Raw genomic sequence first — 16582 nt, forward strand, 5'->3', positions numbered from 1 at the left:
CAAGCAACTCACCAAACAAGCAACCAATCAACCAAGTAACTCACCAACCAACCAAACAACCAACCAACCAACCAAACAACTCACCAAACAACCAATCAACTCACCAACCAACCAAACAACTAACCAACCAAGCAACTCACAAAACCAACCAAACAACTAACCAACCAAGCAACTCACCAAACAAGCAACCAATCAACCAAGTAACTCACCAACCAACCAAACAACCAACCAACCAACCAACCAAACAACTCACCAAACAACCAATCAACTCACCAACCAACCAACCAAGCAACTCACCAACCAACCAAACAACTAACCAACCAAGCAACTCACAAAACCAACCAAACAACTAACCAACCAAGCAACTCACCAAACAAGCAACCAATCAACCAAGCAACTCACCAACCAACCAAACAACTAACCAACCAAGCAACTCACCAAACAAGCAACCAATCAACCAAGTAACTCACCAGCCAACCAAACAACCAACCAACCAACCAACCAAACAACTCACCAAACAACCAATCAACTCACCAAACAACCAACCAACCAAGCAACTCACCAACCAACCAAACAACTAACCAACCAAGCAACTCACCAACCAACCAAACAACTAACCAACCAAGCAACTCACCAACCAACCAACCAACCAACCAACCAACCAACCAACCAACCAACCAACCAACCAACCAACCAACCAACCAATCAACTCACCAAACAACCAACCAACCAATTAACCAACTCACCAAGCAGTAACATAAAGCAGGTAGCAGCCATGTAGATGTTTTTACTGAAGAAAAATTGCAGAAATTATGAGAGAAAACAAAATATTTCCAGTGTAGGAATTGGAATTGCTCTTGTAATAAAAGTGTACAGGATCATCCCAACTTTCCATCCTCTACAATAATTCTCCACCAGTTTCCAGTTGGTACACCAAAAGGAGGAGATTCTGGGATCAGTAAGACAAGTGAGTGATGTATAGTTTTTCCCTGAGACAGATCGTCTGGAAGGTTGCAGAGATTAGTTACATCTGGGGCTTTTAAGAATGCTGCAAATTGTGGCCTCTCTTTAACGCGGCTGATAAGGCTTTAAATGAAGGGACCCGCCTTATCTGCCCCGCTGCTACCCATAAATCACAACCGCCTCGCCTCCTCTCCTGCACCCCTGGTGGTTTCTATCTGCATCCCGGGGCTGGCCGAGATCCCGCCATCACCGCCGCTACCACCAGCACATCGCACAATAATCACGCTATTTGCCTCCTAATTCACCCGCTGCAAGACAGTGCATAAGACGCGCTCTTCCATTATGTCTCACACTCGTTTCTGCCTCGCTTTTAGTCTCTTCTCCCTCTGCCTCTCGCCTTGGCGTACTCACAAGTCTTCAAACGGAGGAGTCATTCTTCCCGCGAGCGCTATCAGACTTTAATCCACGGAAAAAAACACCGACACTTCACCACCGGCAGGAATGAATAGGGCGAGGAAACAGCCTTTAATGGGATATTGTTCTTCCTTTGTCTCATTCAGACCAAAAGGAAATAGAGTGGATAGCATAAACTTTAATGAGCTTGTGTAACAGACTCACTTAATTCTTTGGCTTCTCATGCAATTAGACAGCAGTGAGAGGGATTTTTGTTGTGCTTCCATAACAGTGTGATTTGCTTGTTCAAAGGAGTATGTGATAGAAATATTAACAATCAAGACTGATTTTATATATATATATATATATATATATATATATATATATATATATATATATATATATATATATATATATATATATATATATATATATTATCCAGAAAGAGGAGAAAAACAGCCAAACTTTTGTGGCGACCACTGTAGGGTATACATGTGAAATAACACTTTGATAATTGAAACTGCTTTAGATTTTCCATACACAAAAGTGTTTATATTCATGGATATCAAAAATATATGCTGAAATTAAATTCATTTTAATGTCCTGAGGATACCATCGAAATATGTGTAGAGATCTCTTGCAACAGACATTCACCGCTGTTATGTAGGTTTTATAGCAGTAGTTGTTTTGTAGCTAGAACAGTGTTGGCCTCCAGCCTGTGAAGATATTAAACTAAATTCAGATTTTTTTTTTTTTTACTCCTCCAGGGGGTCTTTTGTGGGCTCCAGTGTCCCTTATATGAAAGTAGGCTGACAGGAAAGGGGGAAGGAACAGGAGGGAAGACGTGCGGCAAATATCGTCGGGTCCGGGAGTCGAACCCGCGACGGCCACGTCGAGGACCCAAGGCCTCCAAACATTGGTCGCACTAACCACTACGCCACCACGGCACGCCCTAAGTTCAGATGATTAATGAGAGAAAACAGAGATGTACTTTTTCCTGGGGATCACTTCTAAGCGATGCTTAGCTAGAGGCACTGCTACCTGAACTTATATCACCAAGTCCTGACACATTTGTTGCATTTTTAAATGCAACAAAAAGCAATCCATAATCTTCCGATCATCGTCGAAGACCATCCTAATCAAAAACGAAGAAAAAAAACAAAATCCAACTTAGCTGCGGGAGAGAAAAATAGCAAAAGCAACCGTTGTGGTTAGAACAAAGCCACTGTCAAACATTGACAGTTGCGGACTCGACACACAAGGAGCGACGGATTGAAGCGAAAAGGGAAGGTAACGGCACTCTGGGGGAACCCAACCCAACACATGGGGAATCGAAGCAGCAGCTGCGGCAAATTCTCAACTTTCTTGTTGTGTCGCTATCCCACATTTGCACGTCTACGTGTACGGGCTCAAAATTTCACTCGCACAAAATATAAGAGGCTCGTCGCCTGAATGAGACACAGACGTCTCCTCTGATGGCTGATAGATGATAAGTACTAACACAAACTGTTTACATCTGTCGCTGCTCTGATTTTTAATGACTTATCGCTTGGACGAGCTTATTCATATGTGATTTTAATTTAATTTCTTATTTAATGTGTGTTTTTGACATCATCAGAATATCGACAGAGTTATACACATTTGTAATGTAAGTGCAGCTAGTGGGAAATAATTGTCATTATTGTTTTTTGGGGGATACCTGTACCATTCCTAATCAGAAACCAAAAACTTTTTGGTGAAATGAGTATAACATCAAATCTCATAAACAGTCATTTTGTTCCTAGTTGTATATAGAAACTAAACCCAACAAGCTCCAAGTAATGTTCATGAACGTAAGCCAAAATATATTTGTTTCCAAATGATTATTTATCATATATTACTATTTAGCTAAATAGCGTAAATGTTTTAGCTTCTGGACTGAAAATGCACAGATCTAGAAAATGAGTTCATCCTAATTACTGAGCAAGTACTCTCTCTCTCTCTCTCTCTCTCTCTCTCTCTCTCTCTCTCTTTCACACACACATACACCCCCACAGTCTGCTGTGTGTGCGCTTATCAGGAGGTACCTGTGTGGCAGGTGATAGAGGTGAAAGTGGAGGCGGCTTTACGTGGCAGCAGCACGACTGATGGAGCAGCTAAGCCTAAGGAGGAGCTGAAGGCGTGGGCCTGGCCTGCGTTGTGTTACTACAGCCCTAACTGGAGACAGATTAAGGACTGTGCATTTATCTTTGCTTGTAAATGAGTGACTGGCCAGTGTTGTTACTGCCAGGCCAGGGTATTGGAACAAGAGGCTTAAGATGCTATCAGAGAATGCAGTGCCTGCAGGCTCTCTGAAGATTATAAGGCGTGGAGAAAAAAAAAAAAAAGACAGTGGGAGAAGTGTTGACAAACAACCAGGGGTTATTAAGCATTAATTATATGCTAAGCAAACGCTTGCTCTGACCCATTAACACAAAGCTTTTGAGACCGTAGGGGTTCGGCGTTCCTTTATCAAGGTCAGAAGTCATCAGTTCGGTTTGATTGGCTCCGAGCCACTGTGTTAGACAGACAATGAGTATCAGGGTCTTCTGCTGTTCCTCCTGCATGTACAGCTGAGAAAAGTCAACAAACGACTCTGAGATTATGTTGATATAATGATAGAATCTGGCCACGCTATCCCATGTTATGGGTTGTACAAAAACATGTGTAACAGAGTCGGAATGAAAGACTGTTTTCCCTTCTTAGATCAGAGTTCCATTTCAAATTGTGTTTGTGAAAGCAGCTTTTAGAAATGTGAACCACTCAGATGTGGAAGGGAATTCACCCAGTCGCTGTAAGTGACTAAAGCTTGCATGTTGTATTTCTATTGTGACATAATGCTTGATCATAACTCTGGAATACCTCACACCCAGCACCCAGGAATCACTGCTGCTACATTTCAAAAATGACGTAATGACATTGCTCATTCTACACTTTGCAGACATTCTGTCTGCACTGATGAAAATCTGTTTACCTCAGCATGGGCTCCCCCCATTTAACCAACTTTATAATCAGTTCAGCTAATAGTTATTTGACCACTTGCACACACTCAGAGACTGTATGGAGGACTGAACCATGTTACTTTCATGATTATTTTCATCATTAAAAGTGAAGAAAAAAAGTGACTTCATGGCAAAGATAAAATGTCATGATGCATATAATTGTTAAATTTATACCTTTTACCTTAATAAATACACACTAACACAAACTGGAGAGATTTTCTAGCATCACACAGAGACCATGCTTTGTTGAAAATACATCTGAACAAGCTCTAAATCATCCATAAAATTGGATGGATTTGGTCTGAAAGTGAACGTTTTTGCTGTGACTGTAAACGTATGTTAAGTGTTGACTTGTTTGATCCGACATTGATAAGACGAGGAAAGGAGAAGACGAATTAGCTGGGCTCAAACTCTGGACCTCCTGATTAATTAAGCAGCAACGTCATTAGATAAGATCCAGGATACCTTATGACTTTTCATGTATACCACTCTTTGTTTTATTGCTATTGTTATTATATTGACGACTAATCCCTATTTTAATGGACTGCACAATAGTTAACATCATTGCTGTGCAGCAAGAAGGTTCAAGGTTGAAATCCAAGCCAGAACTCTTTCTGCGCTGAGTTTGCATGTTCTTCCAATAAATGCATGAGTTTTCTCCGGCTTCCTCTCATAATCCAGAGGATGACTGTTGACACAACACTTGAATCTCAAGCAGTCAATGATGATGCTGAACTGGTTTTCAGCGTTCTTGGTACAGCGCCACCACAAGGGGAGAAGGAGAACAAGCTTTTGAAAGGGTTTGGCAGGTCTGACAGAGTGCGTTGTGAAAGCGAACCGCGCCAACTGAAAATGTAACAAATGTTGCAATTTTGGTCCCCAAACGAACAGAATCTATTGGACACTCTTTGGAGTCTTTCTCTCCTGTTGGAGGATCGCGAGACTGGAACCTACATCGTCCCTCCAGTTAGACCTGACTCTGCCCTGGGATCTTTTCTGAGGGGTCATTACCAGAAAACCTGATGAGACCCCAGAATAACTTCAACGGAATGTGGAGAAGCATTGGACTAAACTTGTTCTTGACGAAACCCATACCTGGTTCATAAAGCCTGCATGTTAAATCATTAGAATCCATTTTTGCATTGATTTGGTCTTGAGTGCTTCAGATGGCGTTTCCATAATCAATTTTTTTTTCCATGGTCTTTAGCACAAAACATTACAAATGTGCACACTCTCCTCTGAGTGAGGGTAGGGATCACTACTGGATTTGTTTTGCCTTGGCAGGGTGTCAGCATGCTTTGTCTGTTCAATAGCAAGCAGAGATTAGTAGTTCATTGGAAGGCACAACAGATTAGGTCAAGTCAATAGACTGAATAGGAGCTCTCTCTAAATCTTGTGACACCTATAGAGATTCAAGCATTCACTAAAATGTGGGTAAGATCAGTAGTTTTCTTTTAGCATGCTAAACCTTAGCATCCAACATCCCACAAAACTTTGACTTCTTGGGTTGGTTATCTTAGTGGTTCCGACATGATTTACATTTTATGGAAAATGATCTTACCGTGAAAACTGCAAGACACTTCACTGACTGAGAAATTAGAGGGTCTTTTACTCCACTTGTCCAATTTAATCACACTTGTGACTCATCTTAGCTGCAGTGCCAGGAAGTCATGAGTCACTTTGAGCACCACGGCGCCAGTGACACCTTGACACCTGCTTCTCCCTGCGCCTGGCAGATAAATAAAAGTATTTTTTTCCCCCCTCCCTTCGGTGTCAGATCCACTGTGAACTAAAGCCACCAAGAGCCTTTCAGGGAGCAGTGAGAATGGAGATTACCAACAAAATCTCCTGTATCCATACTATGCAACCCCCAGCTTGCACAGGCACTTACAAATTGGTGTTTGGAATATAATTAGCTTTACTTTCAAGGATTACACTGCCTGCTACAAAGCCGGAACTGCATATTTTTCAAGGCTTGAGGGTTGAAGTCGGCAGCCAGTAATACCGCAAAATCAAACTTTGTGCTATTTTAACATTATGGAAAGAAAAGTTAGACTAGTTGGGGAACGATAGGGATAAATGTAATCATTTAAGATGTGTTCAAAAAGGATTTAACCTGTTTTTTTGATTTTCTTCTGTACCGTGACTGTTTGGAAAATGTAAATACTAAAGCGACTTGCAAAAAAGTTGTTTAAAGGGGCGATGTCGTGTGTTTCTCAGGCACATGGTGTCATTTTATAACACAATCAAATAACTATGTTACCTTCAATTGTTAAAATATGACGTAACAGAAATTGGACTTGGTAATTTAGCAACTTGAAATTGGGCCTCTGTCTCTTTAAGAAACTCCTGCTCTTCCTGAAACTCTGCCTTCAGGAAGTCATCACAACATCGTTACCTTTAGTTGTTCCCAGCTAAATGGTTGCCACGGGAGATTAAAGGATTTCTCAAACATGCATGAAAGAATCAAGGCAACACTCCGGGTATGTTTTTGATGAGGGAATAACATTATAACTAAATAAGAATGGAGATACCATACTTTATTGATACAAACATAATGACAGGAAATGATCTATTCATCTGTCTTCTACACTTGCTCAATCCTTCCGAGTCACAGAGTGACTGATGGATACAGCCCATTCAAGCTAGCTGCTACTATTTCCATCTCCATGTTACATGACGCTGTAATCCTAAATGTAGTTTTATGTCCTTACGCCTGACAAAAACGGCAAAAAAAAAAAAAAACGGAACTGAAAACAGTATGTTAGGTTATTCTGAGAGTCTCTCAAACTTCTGGGAGTTTGTGCGTCAGCAGCAGAAAGGATTTGATTTTGTCATGCCAACGACGTTGGTTGGTGAGACGTTAACAGGATTTCTCGTCTCATCAACAGGAGTTGTGTGCAGCTAAACAGACAGTTTGAAACGCTGCTGAACAAATGTCACTTTGGTAAATGTTGCTTTAAAAAAACAACAACGAACAGTCATCGAAATATATGTATTCAGAAGTTACTTTTCATTAAATGCCACTTCTGCGACTTTGAAAAGGTGAAAGGGAAGCCATGATCTAACAGAAGCAGTTTGGATTCAATTTCAATTGAAGTCCATAAAATTATGTTAAACGAGAGCAGCAAAATGAGGCGAGTGTTTATGTAGCGACTAGATGTCAAGGCCACCTACTTTCAATTCATTCAATGTATTTTATGCAGGTTGTGGCAGATAGAAAACATGTTTATTCACAGTTTATTCATCAGGTGAAGAATAAAACAAAGTTAGCTAAATGAGGAAGCGGCCTCCTACTTATTTAATAATAATCCACCTTTTTTTAAGGTTCCTTCTCCTTTCTTTTACATGTTGTGTATTTAAGTGTTCTCCTTTTCTGAATTATTTTGATGTGCTCAGTGTTCTTTTTGCAGCCTTACTTGATCCTTTTAAAGTCTGTTTATAAAAGTACTATACAAATAAAATGTATTACTATTATTATTATTATTATTACCTTGAAATGTAGTGGAATTAATTGATCTAATCGTCAGCTAACCTTCTAAATGATTCCGTTGTGTTTACCTGATCTCTGCAGATTTCTATTCATTTTGTTTTTACCTGTTCAAAAGAAGTTTACATTCTATGGTTGGCGTTAGGATATTCACTTTAAGTGTAGAAAACTGGCTTTGTGATGCCACTTTGAATACAGACGGCTTGATTATTGCATGTTTATCCTGTAAATGGTAAATGGACTGAACTTATATAGCACTTTTCCAGTCATTTTGACCACTCAAAGCGCTTTACACTAGAGTCACATTCACCCAGTCACGCTCACAAAAAGCTGGAATCGAAGCCACAATCTTCCGATCGCAAGACGACTACTCTACCAAAGAGCCGCAGTCGCACTTCGCAGTCGTAAAGTTCCTTGATGAACAACAGGGAACTTGTTGTCATCAAGTCGGCATGCCGGGGTCATGCCGACTGACCCCGGCATGACCTTCAGTAAGTCGAGCCAGACTGCAGCAAGTATTGCTAGCTTCCTCAGGTAGACGCATATTAGTTGCACATAACTATGTTTCAGTCTATTCACATGTTGTTGTTTTTTAAGTTTGGACGTTTTACTTTTTGTTCTATCATTTTGGCTTATTTTCCGTTACAGTGACATCAGTCCTCAGTTTGCATGTGATTAAACTCAGAGCTGATGATGATGATTGGAAGATTTTTCCTAAGCCTCTATATTTCAATCTGGTTTGTATCTAAAATATATGATCTTTTATATTTTACGGGTCAAAAACTACAAATTGTTAAGTTGTTTGGGGTTTTTTTGTTTGTTTTTTTTTGCCAAAACTGACTTTTATTTGTTTACTTATTTTTTGCCTAAATCAATCTTTGGAAAGAAACAGGTGGTAATTTTATTTTTGAATTTTATTTATTTTTTTTTTTTTACAAAATTACTTTCAGCTAGAAATGACTTTAGCCATTATTTTAGAAAGGTGACAAAATGTTTCCTAGTTGCTCACAGATGACTCTATGCATTCCATGCATGATCATTTTACAGTTGTATAAATTAGAAAAAAAGATATATATATTTTTTCATTCAAACCACAAAAAGAAATGTCCAATTTGCTTCAGTTCCCTTAAGGCTAAATCTCAAAATGAAACTTGGGAGCCTCATATTTTCCTTCTATTTTCAGACAATGACCTACAAACAGACATTCAAACAGACTTGCAGCTGTGCCGAGGTCACGAGGGAGGCACGCCGACAATGAGCGAGCGACGGGGCAAGCCGTGTGCGTTCTGTACGTCCGCCATGACACAAGCTGACCTCCAGCTCTGGCTAAGGACTTGGAGAATAAGGATCCAAGAGATGAAAGACGCGGCGGATGTAAAACCCGGGGCTTTTGGACATTCTGAACAAGATTATGTTTGCCCTTCTCTCCGTGCCCTCCTCTCTGCACCGTACTTCAAATGCTCCTGCAGGAGACTGTGGAATGTGCTTCACTTGTTAACTTTACTGCCGCTACTCCTTCAGAGAGGTCAAAAACTCAGAGAATGGGCGGCGGCGCAGCCTGCTTGTGAATGAACGGGGGACGACACTGGGAGATTTTGACATTTTCATACTGGGTCACAGGCAAGCAGGCGAATGCGGGAGCCGAATGCCGTGGTGTGGTGTCAGGCCCGTCGAATCCAAGAGCCAGGACTTCCTCACACACTCACAGGTCACACAGGGAGGAGGAAACATTAGTGGCTCTGCAAACTGTCCCTTCAACAGACCACAATGCTTCAGGGCCACGAGTCACCGTTTTGTCATTGGTTCTTTCACTGTGATGTGAAGCACTAGCTAACTAACTAACTAGCTAACTAACTAACTAACTAACTAACTCCACTGACCATAGATCTGTATTTAAAACAAGCTATGTAAAAGATCTAATATGTTATATTTACATATTTGTAACAATTTAGCTCGACTTAAAAACAAATATTATTCCGTCCACAGACATCTTCAGGGTTTTTTTTCCTTTTAACCATGGTTCAGTTTTTCAAATCATCATAAAAAATTGAATATTATGCAAGGATGATTCAATTAAATTTAATTTTATCAAGTACAGAACTGTAATGGATGCTGTGATGAAAACAAAGCATCCATTTAGTGTGAAGGTTTAACCTTAGTGCAAAACATGAAAATCAGTTTTCAAGCGACAATTTATTCCATTAAGGGAAAAAGATTACACATTCCAACCTGGCTGGATATGTAAAAAATTTTTACATATCACCACCAACATGGTGTCACTACTAATAACTGGTAGTGACACTCTGAAACAGCCATCATGCGTTTGCAATAAGAGTCTTTTAGGGCAACATTTGTTCCATTTTCAGCTGATGTGGTTCTCTTTCATACTGCACTGTGTGAAACTAACCTGCCTGTTCAACCCCTCGCCTGTGGTGGAGCTGCAACAGGAACCACAGAAGAAATTGACACAAAAACCTCAGAGGAAGACACTGAACGCATCCTCCATCTTCACAAAACGTAAACACAACAGGAGTGGTGTGAGTTTTTAGCATTTCTCTTTTGTCTTTGGCAAACGACCACAAGCCATTTGTCCCTCTTGCACTAGACTAGTGTGTTTGTTTTGGTTGCATTTACCCAGAATGCCCTGCGCTGTAGTCCACTTCCTGCTGGTGGAGCAGTCTCCACTCTGTTTGACGCTCACGTATTGCATTCAAAAAGCACCAGAGTTCATTTTAACCGAACTGATACCTCGGTCTGTAGGTGGACCAGAGTTCGATTCATTCACACCTTCCCAAACGAAGAGGACTTTCTACACAAACGAATCAGAGTTCAATTAAAGCGGATTAAACAGGGCCGGTGTGAATGAGCCCTTCCATCAATAAGAAGGGATATCAAACCACTCTTCCTTGCAGAATTGTTTTAATTCCATAGCCTATCAATAGAATTTACATTCAGACTTTGACTATGCCACTCCAATTTCCTGTGTTGTTTTTTTTTTTTTTTTAGTCATTCAGAATGGGACTTGCTGGTGAGCTTTAAACTGTCATGTTGTTTGAAACTTTGGGTCAAAAGTTTAAAAAAAAACTTTTGGATCAGTCCAACCCAACGTTAAAGCTTTATTATGCTTTGCAAGGAAAACAATTCATAGCGCACCACTTCATACTGTGATGCAGAGTATTAATAACCACAGACTGTTAACAGAAGTACATTTTTAAGACGTAAACAAAACTACTTTTTTTTTGGTTTGGTTTAGATTAATGACATTTCTAAGAGATTTTAAATTACGTTGGGCTCATGACAGAGCAGAGCAGCATTAAAAAAAATGATGAGCTGCTCTTTTAAAATCTACTTTAAGCAAAACATAACCAAAAACTGCAGTACTTCATCTCATGCACATACAAACCCCTGACAGAAAGCACTGGGTGAGATTTATGTCCTTTAGATGAATTTCTGTGCTTTGTTTGGACCGGACTGACGGGGAGCTGAACAGTGAAATACTGCCTGGTTCTGAATAAACATGAGCAGCGTCTCACTGGGTCATTCTGTGGCTATAAAACCAGGTCAGACAAATTAACATCATGTCAACCGGGGTAGAAACGAAATTATTTACCCAACTAATAGCCAGTATTTAGTAAAATAAACCTTCTAATGATATTTTCTGTTCTAAGTGTTCATCCATCCTCATACCTTTGGTAAAAACAAATGACTCGGGTGTTACATTTTCACTTTTGTTTCCCTTTAACCTCTGAAAACTTAAAATAAGCAATGTTATTATTATTATTATTATTATTATTATTATTATTATTAATAATAATAATAATAATTTCCTTGCAACCTTCAGTAGCAACATTTCCCTCGCCCTGTTTTTTTTTTTTTTTGTCAAAACAACATGAAACAAACCAGAGAGCAAGCAATTTTATTGTTCAGTGGTATCTTTAATTGTGATGATAAAGGATTATGTAGATTTCCGTAAGCCTCCCTGACAAGACATATTTCAAAGTGAATAGGCCACAGAACAGGAATATGTGTCAGCGGTGGAGGTTTAGCGGAACGTCTCCTCAATAATAGGGTAATCCTGGAGTCTAGGGATCCCTCATTTAGCCTCTCAGCCGACGGATGATGTGCACTGGTCTCCAGTTAGAGCTCATGGTGTCTTACAAGACAAAGAAAAAGACTTAGACTGTGTCTAAATGTCATAAAGACATTCCTTTTATCTTAATTACTCTGTCCACTATTAAAGAGTAATAACACTAAAAGCGTCCATAAACCGCCTTTTGATGCGTGCAAAAACTTAGAAGTGATCCACACAATGCACAGTGTGAACCCAGATCATTTAAAATCACATCTTATTATTTTCTCACTGTCTGTTAATAAATCAGATTGAACGTTTCAGGCTTAGAAGTACCAAAATGTATTTCTCTTGGCGAAATGTCAGAATAATTAGTTTTGTTCTATTGACTTGCTCTATGGCCAGAAGTTTGCACACATTAAGATTAGATAGATGCCTTTAAGCAATGTGTGAATGATAATGGTAGATGAAGTGAATCTAATGTCCGGTGTCAGATTTGGAGGAAATAGATAAGCGCAAAGTACCAGCTGTGAAGTACGGGGGAGGCGGCATCATGCTGTGTTGGTGTTTTGCTGCTGGATGAATTGCTGAGCTTTACAAAGCCGATAGTTTTGTGTCTGTATGGGCCGAGCTGTAGATGTAGGTCCTATCCTGCTCTGTCATTTTAAATGTAAATATAGTAAAATGTTGATGGGATATAAGTTGTTGTGTTTTTTTTTATTATTATTATTTCGATCAATGTATATATAGGTTGTTTTTAAAAACAATAAGCAAAACATTTTTTAGAGTTATTGTAGATGGCTGTGGACATGAAGGCTCTCCTGTAGCAGTCTGTACTACTGCGAATTTCAAGAAGTCTCTGACTGAAGACACTATTTTTGTAACTGGCACCCAAGGCGTACTCTAAGTAAGAACATTAAAAAACAAACAGTGTTTTTCTAAGGTTAACATCCAGATCACAGGTAGTCTCTGTCGGCGCTCAAAAAATGTGATGCTGTGTCCGTACACATGTTGTTTTCAGTGACGTGGGATCAATGTGATTAGTCCACTAATTCCTGATTATCACTAAAGGCTCCAACATAATTGTTAAATAAACATTTTTTTTTCTCTCTAGACAGTTTAGGAAGTTTGAAGGTGGTTAATTGTGCCAACTATGATTTTTTTTTCTAAAAAGAAATCTTTTTTCTCTTTAGGGGAACAAAATTTTGCACTCAGTTTCCAAATTTTGGCCTAACAGGCTTCCATTGTTTTGTTTTACATATTTAGAGGCTGCATGTTTGAAAAATGTTGAAGATTTGAAGATTTTCCAAAAGTCCGCTAATTCAGCTGGCCACCTGATCACTGCCCGACTGTTGAGTTCCTGTCAGCGTCTGGCTTTGATGGAAAAATAAAAGAAGTTTGGCCTGTTTTTGTTTCGCCGTGATGAAGGCGACGAATCAGGGTGGGAAAATAAAGAATGAAAAGAAGTGTGTGATTTGTGGATAAAGCAGGCATAAACAAAAGATGAAGACTAATTACTGCTGGGGGGGGTCAGCTTTTCAAACGCAGATTTAAAGGCCCGGGTGTTGCCGGAAATTTATAGCAGTCACAGTTATTTAATAAGCTGAATGGACAATTTCGCAGTGGATCTGCAGAGAAAGGGGACATGGAAACTTGTGAAGAATTGATGATCGTCTCTTTGAGAGAAAGTGAGATAAAATTGACCATGAAATCTGGAGCTCGGAGTTAAATGGACTGGAAGAAGAGGAGGGGTAAAAGGTGCGAGGCATGATCACAAAGACGCCTGTGTCTTTGTGAAAATGCCAAGGTTAATTTGCGGCGCAGTTAAAAGGAATATTCAAATGGTTTTGGTCAAAGGGAAGCAGAAAAGAGCTGAGCTGGATGGAGCGATTTCTGCACAGTTTGGCATTTCCCCTTCACCGCTCGTCTTAAAGCGGGTCTCTGTGTTCTCTCTTGTGTCGCGAAAAGATCGGGTTGTGCAAGCAATTTATCTCATAACTTCAGTGTTGTATTTCTGTTCAGATAGACAATGTCATGGTAGAAGAGAGCCCATTTGAACTCCAGGCTTTTCTACTAATATAGTTTTAGGGATGTTCTTAGTTTTTTACGGCCTTTTTCTCTAGAAGTTCTAGAACAGCATCTAAAGCACTGCAGGCCTGGCTTGTTTCAGTAAAGGGTAAAGGTCGTAACTCATGGGAGAGTCCAAACATAAAAGCCACTTCTGACCATATTTACTCTTGTTTGTCTTTTAGGGCAACAAATAAAATCTTCTTAAAATGAAAAAATAAATAAATAAATAAACTACTCAAATAATTTCTCCTTTATTAACCAGGTTTCTGCATTCATCTGAATTTCATAATGTAGAAAACCACAAACATCCAGGAACTTTGACTGGAGTCCACATTTATCCCCATTTATTCCCCATTGATTAGTACAGCAAATGCTGCAGAACAGAGACTGACCTGTCACATTCATGTCGCCGAAATTAGACTTAAAAAAATTTTTACCCCAAAAATTAAAACAATATCCACAAAAATTTGAAAACAGTATGCCTGTTTTATTAATATTACAATTGTGCAAAAACATTTTTTATGTTTTAGATCTGCAGTAAATCACAGATCCAGAAGCTATAAGCTTCTTCTATGTAGCTATATGGCTATCTGTCAAGCTACATATAACTTTACATACAGCTCTGGAAAACATTAAGAGACCACTTAACATGATCAGTTTCTCTGATTTTACTTTTCATAGGTTAATGTTTGAATAAAATGAACATTGTTCTTTTATTCTATGAAGTACAGACAACACGTCTCTGAAATTCAAAGCCAAAGTTAAGTATTTATTTGCAGAAAATGAGAAATGATCAAAAGAACAAAAAAAGATGCAGAGCTTTCAGTCCTCAAATAATGCAAATAAAACAAGTTCATATTTATTTAGAAACAACAATACTAATGTTTTAACTCAGGAAGAGTTCAGAAAACAATATCTAGTGGAATAACCAGGAGGTTTTCTATGGGGTTCAGTGCAGTGGCTTTTTCCAGAGTTGTATGTGCAGCTACGTAGCTATCTACACATAACATACCTACCATGTAGTCGTACCTCTGGATGGACAACAGCTGTGTTTGTCTGACAGGTATATCAGTGTTTTTAGAGTGCCAAATCTCAAAGAAACACATTTTTACCACTTGTTTCGGACTTTTATTCGACATTTCTCCTGCAATATCAATGCGACAACATAATTCAAGTCACTTGAAATTCGACTGAGACATTTTACCAATCAAAGCGAAAAGCTTTGCCTTTGGTTTGTCAAGGTTGCGAGAAGTTTTGAAAACTGTGCCTTGTGTTATTTTTCTTCAAAGAAAGATCCAGAAATTTTTCTTTTATTGGTAAAAGAAATCTTTGGCATGCTTTCAAACACAGCGCTTCTTTCTAACTGAGCCCTTTGCAGTGAATCAGTTTATTTGCTAACTCCGTCGGGTCTTTCTCTTCCATCAGCGCGTCGGTGCATTCACTGGGAGGTGTAATGGCTCTTACCTGCACAATGATAGCATCCTTTACTTCACAAAAATGTTTTCGACGGCCTCTGGGTTTGTCACTCCAAACCGTGCTTCTAGAGAATTTGTGAAGACTGAAATTTGTTGAATACCTTCAGATAATGAAATTAATTGAGTGTTTTTGTGTCTTAATGGCATCGTGAGGACCTTACCAGCTGCCTTCAGCATGTAGAGGATGGTGGTGGTGGAGGACGGTTTCTGTCTTGTCCCATTTTCATTTGCATGACTCAGAACGGAGAGCTCTTTTGTTCTTCAGTGACTCTTTCTTCAAAATCTTTCACATCCCCCTGTTAACATTCTTTGACTTTGTGTCAGCCAGTGCCTTTTTTAAAAGAAAAAAAAAAAACTATTTAACCATTTTATAAAACCTGTCTAGAGACTACATTGAGGTAATCTGCGCTAAACCGGATTCAGCAGGATGTGGATCCCTGGGACAGAACCAGTTTTGTTGCTCTGCTCACACACATTTCTTTAACAGATGGAAATAGTTCAAAATCAACTTTAAGGTTTTGAAGCCTTGTTTTTGTAAAAATTGAAAGAAGTAGGTTCTTTGCTGTTGTTACGTCAGACGTTTCCGGCTGAGGCCCTTGCATGTTTTCTCAACTATTCCCTCTGGTTTTGGATGCTGTGCAGTTGGAAGGATTTTTGCTGCGGCGCTCAGAAGAACATCGGTTGTTCTGATGAATCTAGACTCTCATTAAGGTTACACTTCAAATCTCTGTCACTTCCTAGAGCCTAGTAAGGCATTGGCTGCACTAAGGTCCTTTCATACATCACAGTAGAGAACAAAGAAGGCCAAAACTTTACACTATTCGATTAGATTTACCCAAACCAATTGTGCTACGTTAGCGTGAAGATGACACAGAGGAACTGACGAGGGGTTCTTTGTGGTAGACGGAGTTTCTCCCCCCCATACCATGAAATTTGTATACTTGGCCACTAAAAAAACAATTCTCGCTGGTGCGTTGAGCAGCCTTTCTGCCTCCCCCCGTTCTCACGCAGAAGAGTGTCGCCGGGTGAGTGAGGGAGTGTGAAGCCTCTTTAATTGCCTTCGGTCACCCACAACGTCGAACCGGAGCGCCACGCGGCTTAG

At 39.6% G+C, this 16582-nt stretch overlaps 1 long non-coding RNA gene across 5 annotated transcripts in view; it reads right to left on the bottom strand.

Moving 5' to 3' along the window:
- Nucleotides 1–16582, bottom strand: part of LOC116725139 (uncharacterized) — a 36502-nt gene that overhangs the window by 8645 nt on the left and 11275 nt on the right. Inside the window, exon 5 of one of the 5 annotated variants that reach the window (XR_004340335.1) lies at nucleotides 11716–12019. The exons of the other annotated variants lie outside the window; for them this stretch is intronic. This is a non-coding gene — a long non-coding RNA (uncharacterized LOC116725139). Of the gene's footprint in view, nucleotides 1–11715; nucleotides 12020–16582 lie in introns of those variants that run through there. 5 annotated transcript variants of the gene reach the window in all.

This window comes from Xiphophorus hellerii, chromosome 9, assembly GCF_003331165.1.
Source record: "Xiphophorus hellerii strain 12219 chromosome 9, Xiphophorus_hellerii-4.1, whole genome shotgun sequence".
Classification (NCBI taxonomy): Eukaryota; Metazoa; Chordata; class Actinopteri; order Cyprinodontiformes; family Poeciliidae; genus Xiphophorus; species Xiphophorus hellerii.